The sequence below is a fragment of the Castanea sativa genome, chromosome 5, assembly GCF_040712315.1.
Source record: "Castanea sativa cultivar Marrone di Chiusa Pesio chromosome 5, ASM4071231v1".
NCBI lineage: Eukaryota > Viridiplantae > Streptophyta > Magnoliopsida > Fagales > Fagaceae > Castanea > Castanea sativa.
Window position 1 is genome coordinate 5,040,378 of NC_134017.1, and position 15,042 is coordinate 5,055,419.

At 34.6% G+C, this 15,042-nt stretch overlaps 1 long non-coding RNA gene across 1 annotated transcript; it reads left to right on the forward strand.

The window, feature by feature from the left end:
- Positions 1-1,941: 1,941 nt before the first annotated feature.
- Positions 1,942-2,601, forward strand: LOC142636889 (uncharacterized). Its single transcript, XR_012844424.1, has 2 exons — positions 1,942-2,056; positions 2,131-2,601. It is a non-coding gene; the product is annotated as an uncharacterized LOC142636889 (long non-coding RNA).
- The last annotated feature ends 12,441 nt before the right edge of the window (positions 2,602-15,042 follow it).

Genomic DNA, 15,042 nt, shown 5'->3' on the forward strand with positions numbered 1-15,042 from the left:
TGGAATTAAAAAGTAAATGTTGTTAGTTATATATTAAAATTCTAATGTAAATTTAATAATAGCTATGATCATTTTTTTTTTTAATTTTTAATAAGATAGAACGTATGATAATTGCTTTTTTTTTAAATTTTTTGATAAAGTTGTTTTAAATTTTTTGAGAAAGCTGTGTGGTAATTTTTATTGAGTATATGTGATTGTTATTTGTTTTTAAATTTTATTTCATTGCTCATTAATATTGGATTATTAATATTTTGCACTCATTAACTCACTTAAATATATAGATGTGTTTGATTCATATACAATTACAAAATTCATGACAAAATGGTAATTGCTAGTAAAAAATAGTAATTAATTAAAATTGTCTTCTTTTATTTTTATTTTTTCCTCAAAATAAATGTCTTTTCTTTTATTTTTCCCACCCAAAATATCCCAAAAATTTGTTTCCCTCCTAACGTGTTTTACTTAGAGCATTAGCTTATCATCACACAAAAAACGCACTCCAGCAAAGGTGGTTTTAAAAAAATATTAGGTATATTTCTCAATCTCAGATTTCTCTCTACTCTCTCACACTTCTCTGTTCTCTCTTCTCTCTCTAAGCATTCTCTCTTCTCTCTCTAGGTTGTGGTTGTACTCTGGCCTCGTGGACATGGTTTTGAAATCCGAACCGTTCATTGAACTGTAAAAATGAGGGGTTTAAGGTTTTTGAGGTTGGACCGAGATCGAATTGGGGTCGAACAGTGATGAAGTCATAATTAATTTAATAATTATTTAAATATAAATAATTATATTAAATTAATATAAATATAAAAATGAACTAAAATAATTAAATTTAATATAGAAATCTATCTTTCAAATGTATTTTCTTTATATCATAACTTTCACAAAACAAATAAGAAATATCAAATACTAAGTAAAGGTAGATACAATATTCTTTATTTATTTATATGTTGGTTAGTTATACTTGTGATAGCAATAATAATATACTAATTTGAAGGACACTTCTATTATATTAAATAAAATAAAATTTTAAATTATTTAATATTTTTAAATTAAAATAATTATATACTTAATTAAAGTAATTTTAGAATTACACAATTTTATATTTTTTTGGCACAATTGTAAATTTGAATACTTATCACTTTGACTATAAATCCATTATTTTTTCACTACTACCCAGGGTCCGTTTGGATAGAACTTATTGCTGAAAACTGAAAACTGAAAACTGAAAATACTGTAGCAAAATAATTTTAAAATGTGTGAATAGTACCGCGGGACCCATTTTTAATGAAAAAGTTGCTGAAAAGTGAAATTTGTGGGTCTGTAAACAGTGCATGAATGCACTGTTCACAGAGATTTAGTCAACACTTGCGGCTGGAATAAAAAAAAAAAAAAAAAAAAAAAAACTTAAAACGCAAACGCAGGAATAAGTTTATCCAAACGCCCTCCCAGTCTCTATTCCATCAGAATTACAACAAGAAATGCTATAAGACAAATTTCGGTATTAGATTTTTTCTTTAAAAAAAATTGTAAATATTAATTAAATTTGATAGTTGTCACATCACGTTGGTGCAGGTGAACAAAACGAATGGCTGAAAGACTTCTACCTTTCCCATGTAATCATGTGGAAGCGGAGGGGCGTCCAAAAATCTTCTGTCTCACTTTTCCTGCTCCACTCTATACTCTACCAATAAAAATTTGTTACGTGTTCACCTAATTAATTAAATACTATCATTATTGATTTATTAATGCTACGATTATTAATTAATAGTAGTATTTAATTAATTAGGTGAACACGTGACAAATTTTTATTTGTGAAGTATAGAGTGGAACAGGAAAAGTGAAACAGAAGATTTGAACTCGGTGGAGGGACTTTGGAATCACAAATAAAAATAAAGAATACAAAAACTAAAAGAGAGAAAGTGGAGACGGACAAAAGAAAGAGAATGAGAAAAAGAAGAAAGAAGCAGAAAAAGAAAGAAAAGAAGAAGGAGAAACAGCAGCGAGGATGAAGTGTGACCGGCGACTTGTGTGGGCAACCTGCTGCTTGAAGTACTTGGTGCAGCCTCTGCTTAGTCATTTTCTTCTTCCTTGTTTATTATTATTTTTTTCTTACCAATCCTTTGGATCCAGATCTGAAAAAAGTCCAAAGTTTTCTAGTATTAGCTGAAAAAAGGACCGTGAGAACCGTTCACGGTTTTAGGAATCGTGCGGTTCGACTGCGATTCACACGGTGGTGGCCGTGTTGGAAGAGGAAGGGGAAGGTTGTGTTGGTGGTGGTTTTTTTTTTTCCTTCCACTGTGGTTGGTGTTTGTAGGTTGAGAAGTGGAAGGGGAAGGTTGTGGCTAGTGGGATGGAAGCGCGCAGCGGACTTGGGGGACAGGCGGGGAGGATGGTGGCAGAGCTAGATTAGACGCTAGCGTGGATTAGGTTCTCGATCTCGTCAATGTCCGATTGGGAAGATTGGTGGAGAGGCAGATATGGTAATGTAGACATGGTGGCCAAGGATAAAGTACCTTGTTTGTTTCAATGCACTATTCTATTAAACTATCCTTTATTAGCATAATAATTTTAAATTTTAAATGCTATAACTTCTTTGTACGAGTTCATCACTAAATATTTAATTTTTGTGTAGTTGCCATTTATTATTTTTCCTTTTGCTTGTGTGGGCATATCCAGTTTTGGATGGAAATTGTCTTCTTAGTTCTGACATTTCCACTTCCGAGGTTTGTGATGGGGCCTTCAGATCTTAGATGTATCCATAGATTTACTTCTGAAAAGTTGATTGACTTACCTTTATTCAGTTTCTAAGCACAACCTGCTTATATTTTAAAACTTTCTCATATCTGTCCAAGTCTTTACTCTTTTTATTATTCTTTGAATTGTCACACACCTTTGTAATGTTTCGGAAGATTCTATTAATTGTGTGTATCTTGTGTGTGTGAGAGAGATGTATTTTCATTTATATGTTCTCGATAATTTAATTACGATGATGTTTGTTGCTGAACTAGTTCATGCCTTTTCCTTGTTCTTTGGGCAGATGGCCTCATTTAGAAAAAAGGGCGGGGAGTCTACAACTTGACCATTATATTATGTTAAGGGTTGGTCTTGAGCCATCTACTGAGTGCTAGGTAACATTGTTCAGGAGTGCTTGTTTGTAAATAATTGGATACAAGGAGGTTGTATGTGAATTTGCCGCGTCAACTGTTTTGGAAACTTTTTTTTTTTTTTTTTGAGAATCAACTGTTTTGGAAACTTGATGGGGAAAGCTCACCACAAGTAGTTTGTGCGAATGTTCAAAGCAATAGCTCATAGATGAAACTATATTGGAGGCTTTAGAACAGTCAACAACGCTATGATGATACATTCATGATACTCTCTTTAGGGGTATTTCTGTTCTGTTTATTGGCATGTGCTATTTCCTGACTGTATTCTAACCAAACAAATCCATGATTTCATTTTCAGAGTTTCTTTTGCAAATTAAGGTGATCACAATTCAAAGAAAGAGAATAGTTTTTGATCCACTCATTTTGGTAATAATTAAAACCCAAACTTTTACCAAATGAAAACCATAAATTTACAAAAAAGAAAATCCTATCCACCAATGAAAACAGAAGGAAAAGGGGCACTGGCTTTGTAATAAGCATCACCAGCAACAATGATGGTGAAGACGCAAAAAAGGACATCAAACATGCTTAGATTAACAACTTTTTGATATATCATACATTTATAAACAGTAAATTAGGACAAGTATTGTACCTCCTCTATCAAAATTAGCCGATGACTGCATATGAGTAACCTGCATGCAAAATTTTCTTAGCAACCAAAAAGAATAGAGGATTTTAGTTAATTTGAGATGACTAATCTCCTTGATGAGAGAAAAGAGATAGTGTTGGTTTAAATTTTCTAATGATCTTTATTTCAACACTTTTCTATATAAAATGCAGCCATGGTATGGATTAAAGCCGGTTGAAAATAATTCAAATAGCAAACTAATTGATTGAAAATAATTCAAATAGCAAACTAATTAGATAGAGAAAACTAATTAAATAATTCAATAATTCAAATATTGAAAATAATTCAATATTTCAAATCCAACTACAGCTACTTGACTCTATCAACAAAAAAAGCAAAAAATTACTGCTACTTTTTTGTTTTTTATGATAGAGAAAACTATTGCCATTTGATAGGGATAAAAGGCTACAATTATTCTAATAACTTGACTGTTGTATCCTTATTTGCCATGTGGCTTCGGGGCCCATATATATCACTAAAAAAATCTAAAATAACAATGTCAATCAGACCGATCAAATTCAATTAAAAAGAAGAAGAAGAAATCAGAGAGAAAGACAAATAGAGGAGAGACTCTTATAGGAATGGCAATCTTTGATATTTTGAGGAGACAATGATCCTAAACGTGAAGTTATGTGAATCAATTAGGACCATGGTTTTAAAAATCGAACTGAGAATAAAACCGTTTTTTTCAAAATTTTCGGTTTTTGACCAGTTGTTGCCCGGTTTTGAGGCATTTAACCGGACCAGACTGCACCGATTTTCCCAGTTGAACCGGTCGGACTGGCTGGTCCAATCCGGTTTTTAAAACAGTGATTAGGACTCAAATTCAAGAAATTAAAGAACATAATTCCAAATTAACCAAAAAAAAAAACCAGCAGTTAGAAAAAATTTAGATCTTGATAAACTTACTTGATATGGCCATAGCTGTGCTTGTTATGTCTACCATTCCTACACTTGGTTCTACAAATGAATAAAAAAAATTAAGACAAAAACAAAACAAAAACAAAAAAACCCCTTTATTTGATATTTACTTTTGTTGTTTTTCACCAAAAAGAAATGAGAAACATGCAATTTACAGTGTTCCAATTCTGTACCTTGAAGAGATAGTCGTAGATCCCATTGGAGAGTCTTATGATATTTTTGGCAGATAGAAGTTTTTTTTTTTGGAGAAAGAAAACCATTTCTATAAAAATAAAGCTGAAGAATCAGCTATTACAAAAGATGAAATGTCAGGTGGATAGGAGTCCAACCAAACTGAAATAGGAGAACAATGTCTAGCTCTTTGAGCCAGAGCATGAGTAATCGTATTGCTCTGCCTACAGACATGAGAGAAAGAGATACTCACAAAGGAGTTTACAATACATAAGATATCTCTAATAAGAGCTTTAATCCGACCTGCATCCAGGGGATGAAAACAGCAATCAATCAACTGAACATTCCACCACCCCGAGGTTTGATTAATAAGCTTAGAAACAATAGCCTCTGGATGGAGCTCACTCGAAGGCGAAGATAAGATTCCTTCCCCATTTGGCAACCACTTATCGGTGAAAATTATAACAAGCTAGCCATCGCCAAATCTCCATCTTGCACCTGTTTCTATTAAATGCCTAGATTTCAAGATACTTTGCCAAGCAATAGACCCGGAGGATACAATAGCTTCAAAAATGGACCCACGAGGGAAAAACTTTGCTTTAAACACCTTATAAAACAGGGAGTGTCTATCATGAATCAACCTCCACACTTGTTTCGCGAGTAAAGCCTAATTGAATTTACACAAACCTTTAAAACCCATACCCCCTTCTTCCTTAGGTTTGCAAAGCACCTCCCACTTCTTCCAATGAATTTTCGACGACTACCCCACTGACTCCACTAGAACCTATGGGTTAGGGACTCAATGTCTTGGCAAAGGCCAACCGGAAGACGAAAGCAACTTATAGCGAAGGTCGGGATTAGGGGTGAGCAAAACGTTACCGGAGCCGACCCAACCTACCAGCGTCGACGACATCGTCCCAACACCAGCGTTGACTGACTGAGCCAAGGCCGGCGTTCAGAGGGCGAAGCCCATTCCGATGCCGGTGTGGTGCAGTCACCGAATTGAGAAATTCGAAACCGCTAAGCCGAACTGAACCGATACCAGGTTCTAATTTTTTTTTTTTTTAGTAAAACGATGACGTATGGTATAGGTGTTATTAAAAAAAAAAAAGAAAAAGAAAAAAGCAAAACGTTGAGTTTTAGGCTAGGTTTTAGATTCTCTGGGTATAAATTCAATCTTTTCTCTCAAAAATCAGAATCGTTTAACTCACTCTCTCTCTCGCTCTTGCCTCTCACTTGACACAGCTCTCGCTATCGCCTGATATTGCGACACCTCGCCTAAGCTCTCGTCGTTGCTCGCCAGTCATTGCAAAACAACAGTAAGCCTCTCGGGTTGGATAGATATTTCCTATTTGTCTTCGTGTTGGATAGGTGTTTGTCTTCGTGTTGGTCCTGTTAGATACTACTGGTTAGATGTTTGTCTTCATATTGGATACTAGATAGGTGTTTGTATTCGTGTTTTCACTTTTCAGTTTTGTTTTCCTTTTCATTTGTTTTTTGTTTGGGAAAGCATGGATGATTAAGTTGTTTGATTAAGTTTGGCTGTTTGGTAAAGCATGAATGTCTTCATGTTTGATTAAGGTTGATTAAGGTTGTGATTTTTATATAAAACTTTATGCTGTTGTGAGCTTTTTGCCAAATGGGTGGGCCTGCCTAACTCATATATAACATTACTAAAACAAAATGGTATTTCTTCATGCTGCTTAGATTAGAATAGATTTATTGTTTACTATTTATGCTGTGCTTCTACTATTTGGGCCCCTTTTTTGTAATTGGATTCGGCCCATTTTTTGTACAAGTTTTGGATCATTACTGTTTGTGTTTGGGGGGACATTTTTTATTTTATTTATTTTTATAAAGTTGCTATTGAACAGATTTTTTTATAGGTTGAACAGATTTATTTTATTAAAAAAAAAACAGATTGTTAATGTTTTAAACCGACCAAAACCGATTAAACCGAGCCGATCAAACCGCACCGCTATAGGTCGAAAAACCAACCTTAATCGGTATGAATCGGTTTTAATTATTACAAAACCGATCCCGATCCCTATCAGTTTGGTAGCAAATTTGAAAAAAAACCGAGCCTACTAAACCCCCCACACCCCTAGTCAGGATGGCTTGAATGACGGCTTTAAGCAAGACCTCTTTTCCGGCTTGGAAAAGTAATTTTTCCTTCCAACCCTATAGTTTTCCCCAAACCCGATCTTTAATATAATTGAAACTTGCTTTTTTATGCCTATCCATAACCGCTGGCAACCCCAAATATTTTTCGTACTCCTTAATTTCCGGAATGCCCAAAAGGCTTTGTACTTGCATCTTGGCCGATTCAGACACATTTCCACCAAAGAAGATAGGGTTTTATTTGCATTTAATTTTTGCCTCAAAGCTCTCTCATACTTCCCAAGGATCTCAAGAATTTTTGACACATCTTCCACCCTAGCATAGCAAAAGAGGAGACTATCGTCGGCAAACAAAAGGTGGGAAATTTTTGGCCCATTTTTACAGAGAGAGAAACCCTCAAGAGACTTTTTTGCCACCGCTTGCTCAAGGAGGCCATTTAAACCCTCTGAGCATAAAAGGAAGAGGTAGGAGGAGAGATGGTCCCCTTGGCGAATACCCTTGGAAGGGATAATGGATTCTGTTGGCTCCCTATTTAGCAACACCAAGTAAGTCACTGACTGAGCACACTCCATTATCTTGCCCACCCACCTATTGTCGGAAATTGCTTTATCAGATTGAAAAGCACTCTGAGATTCTAAAATGATATAGGGTAAAAAAATTTTCAACCTATTTGCCAACACTTTTGATACCAACTTATATAAGATATTACAGATCGCAATGGGGTAAAATTCAGAAATATACTCAGGATTTTTAACTTTCGAAATAAGGGAAATAAAAGTATGATTCAAACTTGAAATCAGGCTGCCTGAATTAAGACAAAAGAGCACTACCCAGACCACATCATTGCCAATAAAACTTCAGAATTTCTAAAAGAAAATGGGAGGCATTCCATCAGGATTGGGGGCTTTAAGGGGGGTCATTTGATTCAGAGCAACCTTGATTTCCACGCGAGAAAAGGGGCTGATCAGATCCCTGTTCATATCGTCGGTAACAACAGAATTAATGGACTTGGCAACTCCACATCAGTCGACTCCAAGGAGAGAAATAAATTTTTATAGTAATCACGGACCATTACCGAAAGATTTCCTTCACCCAAGACCAACACTCCATTTGTGCTTCGGAGCTCCAAAATTCTGTTCTGACGAAACCGTTGCGAAGCTCTTGTATGAAAATACTTAGAATTACGGTCTTTGGAAATCATCCAGTGCTCCTTACTTCACTGCTGCCACATTTTTTCTTCTAACCGGAGAAGATCTCCAATCTCTGATTTGAGCTCGAGGAACCTATCCACATGCCTTCCCCAAGCTGCTTCAAATTCAGCCACTTTCAGTATTTTCTTTTTTTCAATAATCTCCCGTCTCACATGGCAAAAAGAAGTCCTACTCCAATGTATAAGGCTTTTTTGACAAGCCCCACTTTTGAGACTACAACTTCCATAGGGGAACCCAAAACTGATCTATCCCAAGTTTGCACCACTGTATCCCTGCACCCCAAATCCTTAAGCCACATCTGCTCAAAGCGCCAGGGCCTTAAGGAATTTACTTCAATCCCCTCAAGACGAATACAAATTGGGTTATGATTTGAAGACACACAAGTCAAGGTCTGGACACAGGTTGCCGGAAATAATTCATACCAATTCGCCGAACCCATTGCTCGATCTAACCTTTCCTAAACCATACCACCATTCGAATAAGTCCTAGAACAAGTGAATTTATTTCTAGAGAAGCCAAGATCCAATAAATTACACTCGTCCAACACTTCACGGAACTGTTCGATCTGGCCATAAGGTCTAAGTCTGCCACCACTCATTTCATGTGATTTCAAAATTTCATTAAAGTTGCCTCCGCATAGCCAAGGCAGAGAAGCTTGACTATGTAGCCCATGAATCAGCTCCCATGTTTTCGATTGGAAATGCATTTCAGGAGCTCCATAAATACTTGTGAAACAACATGCATTTTCCTTTCCTTTATTTATCACAACATCTATATGGCTTTGCGATGAAGATTCCACTTCTAAAGTAAAACCATTCTTCCAAAAGATAGCTAAGCCACCCCCATGAGTAATCCTTGACACACCATGGTAATGATCGAGGGATCTTGTGCTCGGACCACATCTCCAAGCTCTTGAACTGCCTGCTGGTTTCCAAGCCCCAACAGTTTCAACAAATAAGATTCATAATTCTTGGCAGTACTGGGAACCAGCCTCCACCAATATGACTGCATTTTCTTTGTCAGTCTGAGCAACCACTTTTGTTTTTTTTTTGAAACACCTTGTTGTTTTTTCTTAGGCGGTGAGACCCTTTTTTTTACCTAATTTTTCCTCGGGTTCATGGAAACTTCGGTTTATATGGGTCCTGGAGGGTTTAGGTGGTGGAAAGGTGCACATGCGAGTGTCTAGCGTATTTGAGAGATCAACCAATGGGAAACTAGCTGACCTGACACTAGGTGATGAAGACTCACACGTGACTAAGGGCTGGGTTGGGCTTATTACTTTCCTACCCTCTTCCCTAGGCTTTTTTGATATATTAGACTCCTCTCTTGGTAGCCCCTCTGGATTTCCATCACCAGCTCCCGTCACATCACCTTAACCCAGTACAACATCAAGTTCTTGCAACGTGTGCAAAAAGTCACTCTTTGTATTTGACTAGCCCCCAAAACCCGGCGGGATATACACTAAGATATGCAACAGAAATAGACATATTTGGGAGTGCAGAAATCGAAGTCACCTTTTCAGATGATTTCATCGGAAAACCACTCCCCAGCGAAGATACTTGGTGAGGGGTCGAAGAGGATTCACTCCCCTCGTCCTTTGAAGCCTTAGAATCCTTCTTTTGTTGATAGAAACCCGGAACAGAAATAGAGGATTTTCTGACTTGATTTGATAAAGGAGCTCGCAACCATGCTCCATAGTTTTTATCTTTCACCGAGAGAGTGCCTTCACTACTAATCCACTGTTCACAGTCCTTCTCTCCGTGAGTCAAACAGCCGCACTAATAACAGATGCTTGGTAGCCTTTCGTACTTAAAGGAAACCCAACCCATACTTCCTTCTTCAAGAGAGATCTTTCATCCACGACATAGAGGCCTTGAGATATCTAGGATTACAAGAACACGAACATGATCGCCTCCTTCCATGACTGAGAAACCAGAAGGGCATACTTCCCCAATACCAGAGCATATTCCTTCAGCCACTGATTTAATATACTTGTACCCAAAATGGAACTTTCGCAAAGTCCAAGTTTCGAAAATGAGTGCTATTTTCGTATCTCTGAAAAACCACCAAGAATTTATCAAAACTCCATGGCTGAGCAGAAAAGATTCTGTCACTATCAAATCTCTTTTTGAAAATAAAGTGAACAACATGATTACCCTGATCCTTAATCTTAAAACCCTTCCTAGTACGCCAAAATAAAGAAAAATTACGAGCTACAGCTTCAACATTAAGGACTCGTTTTGTGTGAAATTTTGCTGCCAAAATGAAGTCCTTCGACCCCATATCAGATCGGAGATCAACCTTCTCCTCCTCCGATCCCTGAAGAGACATCTGGTTCCATCCCGCGGTAATCTCTTCCATGGGGCCAACGAAAGAAAGTGTTTCCCAAACCCCTACAAGAAGCAAAACCCACTAGCTTGTAGCAACCAATTGGAGGCTAACAAGGACTGACTGGCCTTCACAAGGAAGGGATCGGCTCTTTCTTAGCCTAGGAGAAGTTGGGGAACCCAAACTTTCACTAGTGAACAGAGAATAAATTATCAGAGAGAGGGAGAGAGACAGAGAGAAGCGTATAGGGAAAAAAAAAAAAAAAAAAAAGATAAGAAAGCATTGTACTTGCATTTTTTTTTCGTGGGAATGAATGTGAAAGGTGCATAATTTGTAACTACCCAGGAGCCAAAAAAAAGTGTTTGTTTGATATTTTGTAACTACTACCCAAGAAACAGAACATTGTATGATTGTGTATTAATTCACTAAATTGTTTCTCTTATTCTACCAAATGAAAAGACACAATGTTTAGGTGTTTTTAAATTTAAACGTGGCAATAATTTGTGTAGTCATGTGGTGCAATAAAACGCAGTCAACAAAAAGTCAAACGTTTCGACTATTAGTTATTACTAGTCGCTAACCTGTGCAATACACGGAAAAGGTATTGAGTACAATATGTAATTTAATCTTGGTTTATTTTTTACTACAACACCGAAATTGAATTTGTAAAATAAAACGATATAGCTAAAACATTAGTTAACAGCTATACTATTCAGACATTTATTAAACTACATATATTATCATTATTATTGTCAACTTAGCAATATTTAAATATATGATACCAACATGCATGCTTCAAGATAATGTCCAACGCCGAAAACAACTTTGAAAAAAAATTCAACCAAACAGTTTGATGAATAAATATATTATTACAATCAATTATATAAGCCAAGAAATAGCACATGAAATAAACTTTGAAACCAATATGAACAAGACCCACATCAAAGGAAACCATTGTTATCATTTAAGAATACGCACTAAAGTCATGAAAAATACAGGATTCTTTATAAAAAAGAAGCATCTTTACAGATTTTGCATAAGATGACACATACTCACACAAACTGTTAAAGAAAGAATTAAAGATCATACACAACACGTACATATGCTATGAAAGTAAAAATACGAAGAAAAAAAAAAAGATAAACACACACTACTAAAGAAAAAATATGGAAAAAAAGCTAGGAATAGAAATATAAGATAAAGATCAATGAAATCTTCTAGAGAGTTTCAGACAATGGAAAAAATGAACACAAAAGTTAAGATGTTCAAACTTCCAAAAGGCCAAAAAAAATTAAAAATTCAGAAGATTCAAAGCTTCAAGAGTATTAATATATATATTTATTTATTTATATTTATATTATATTACCAATAAAAAGAAGGATTACCCTCAAAAGAATAATCCATAATTATAGCTTTTCTACTATTGAAATATGACTCAATAACTTAAATCAAAAAGCTAAAAAAAAAAAATTGTAAAAACAAAAAGCTCACTATAAAGAGAGAGAGTATGAAGAATGAACTAAAGTTTTAGGTTTTTTATCAAAAGAAATATAAAATGAAATTTATTTGGAACGGTGAAAAATTCATAACTTCCCATTGGAATGATGAAACTGAACAACAATAGTAGTAAAAATAGTACTGAAACAATTTGCTTAAGCAGGCCAAATGAATAGGTAGATTTTCTGTGATGGTGTCCATCTGTAACAAAACATGGAACGCATAGTGAACAAATCATCATATGTTGTTCAAAAACAACCGAAGGCAATAAACTAATGCAGATACCAACAAAAAAGGACAACAACTTAAAAAAGAGTATGTTTTTTAAAGATAAATAGAGCCTAGACAACAACAAAGACACTTCTTCAACATGATTTACTTTAAACAGGACATGAAAGAAGTGTAAAAAGCCTAATTATGTAAACAATCATTAAAATCTCAAAAACATAAACACATAAATTTATTACTAATGTCCAAATTCCAAAAGCGACACTATTTTTAAAGCCTTTTATATTGTAAGTAAAGCCACATAAAAACTTGTTCAAATTGCATAGTTACTTTAAAGAAAAGGAAATGAGTATTAATTAAATTGTTCAAAGGTAATTACAAATCTCAGTAGGAACTTACTCAAATTTCATAGGTATTTTATTAAAAGTAAATTCTCATACATCATTCATACTTGATCATTATTGAATTAGAAAGAAAAGAATGAGTGGAACACGCGATACCGGTAAAAAAAGTCACATAAGAACTTGTTCAGATTGCATGGTTACTTTAAAGAAAAGGAATTGAGTGTTGTTCAAAAGTGATGGTGCAACCACAATGATAATGGAAATAACACGAAGAGAAACTGAATAATACTTCTGAATTTTTATTAGTTTAAAGAAAGAGATTACACAACACTATTTGGACTGAGGCGCGGCACTCGCTCTCTTTAAGGAGATTCAAGCCCTTGGTTGGCTAAACTTTGTAATTGGTGCAGATCGTCTCTGACTTGTCTCCCCCAGGATACAACAGCCCAACAAGTGTCGTATAGCTAGAACAACTTCTGCACAAAGTGTTCAAGCCCAAAGCTCCACCAGAAAGAACACCCTTCCTTGCCAAGAATCTCTCTATTTTTTTAGTGTATATTGCAGTAACTTGGATATGGTATTTACTCTGAATGAGCTGTCAAGTAGGAGGATCCAAGGTGCTGATTCATTTCCAAATTTGACACCTCTACCCTTCACCTCCCCCTTGCGCACGTATCTGGCCCAATATTTGAGACAATTCATGTTAGCCCATTAATCACCACAATTAAAAAGAACAAAATAGTCTCTCTCCTTTTCAATGTGGGATTAAACATTTTCACTAACTTCTCATCTTTCACATTCACTCCCACATCTTTACATTTATATTATAAAATTTATTCATTTTAATTATTTAATATTAAAATGTTCCAACAAAAAGTGATTACAAGTCTAAGCAAGAATATTCAAATTTTGTAGTTGCTTATTGAAAAGTAAATTCTCATACATGGTTCAAAACCGATCATTATTGAATTGGGAAGAAAAGAATCCGCGGAACATATGGTATTCTTAAAAAGAGTCACATAAGAACTTGTTCAAATCGCACAGTTACTTTAGAGAAAATAAAATGAATATACCTACATTGTTCAAAAGTGATTACAAATCTAAGCAAGAACTCATTCAGATTTTATAGTTGTTTCATTGAAAAGTAAATTATCATACTTGGTTCAAAACCAATCTATATTGAATTAGGAAGAAAAGAGGGGTAGAACACATGGTATTCCAAAAAAGTAACATAAGAAGTTGTTTAGCTTGTATAGTAACTTAATGAAAAAAAGGTATTTCATAGATTTTTCAAAAGTGATTAAAAATCTAAAAAGGAATTTATTCAAATTTCATACTTGCTTTATTGAAAAGTTATTATACATGGTTCATAGATGATCATTACTAAATTAGGAAGGAAAGAATGCGCGGTCTTCAAAAAAAAAGAAAAAAAAAGTAACATAAGATCTTGTTCAAATTGCGGTGTTACTTTAAAGAAAAGAAAATTAGTATTACATATATTGTTCAAAAGTGATTACGAATCTAAGCAGGAACTTACTCAAATTTTATGGTTGCTTTATTGAAAGGTAAATTATCATACTTGGTTCAAAACCAATTATTATTGAATTAGAAAGAAAAGAGTGCATCGAACATGTGATATTCCAAAGAAATTCATATAAGAATTTGTTTAAATTGCATAGTTAGTTTAAGGAAAAGGAAATGGCGATTACATACATTGTTCAAAAGTGTTTATATTACTTGAATCTAGAAGAATGGAACATGTTAAACAAGGGAAAAAAGGTGTAATGGCTTTCAAAATCCTTATACAATAATTCCCCTGTTATTAAACAGTTCAAAACTTTAGTATAGTACTTTATTTGCAATACATTAGACTTATCAATTAAATTCAAACTCCTGGTTGCTTTGGCTTGCAAAACACAAACAATATTCTCATTTTCAAGGATAATTATTTTTAATGTAATTATGTATTTTGAAATCTAATTGAAGAACTTAATGTACAAAATTTGAAGTATTATACCTAAGTTTTTTGGTTTATATTTATATAGTTATTCTCATGTTAGGCATATATCAAAGCTAGTTTAGGGTATTTAAGTTTAGCCCGTTGTATGGAAGATGAGAATTTTTAATGTGGCGTGCTTTGCTTAATTGAATTGTTCAGTGATTGGGTGCAAGGTGTACTATATTCTTCAATATTTAGTAGTAGGACGGAGGGAAAAAAACACTGATAAAATAGGTTAACACTTTTCACATCAATAATATTCTTACTGAGAAATTTAGACCCCGGTTGATAGAATTAACAAGTTATAAACCTAAGTTGTTAATTAGATTTATTATGAATAAACTTGTTAAACAAACAAACATCAATATCATGTCAAAATCATGTAGCGGAAAAATTAAATAAGACAAGATATGATAACTTAGGAAAACCA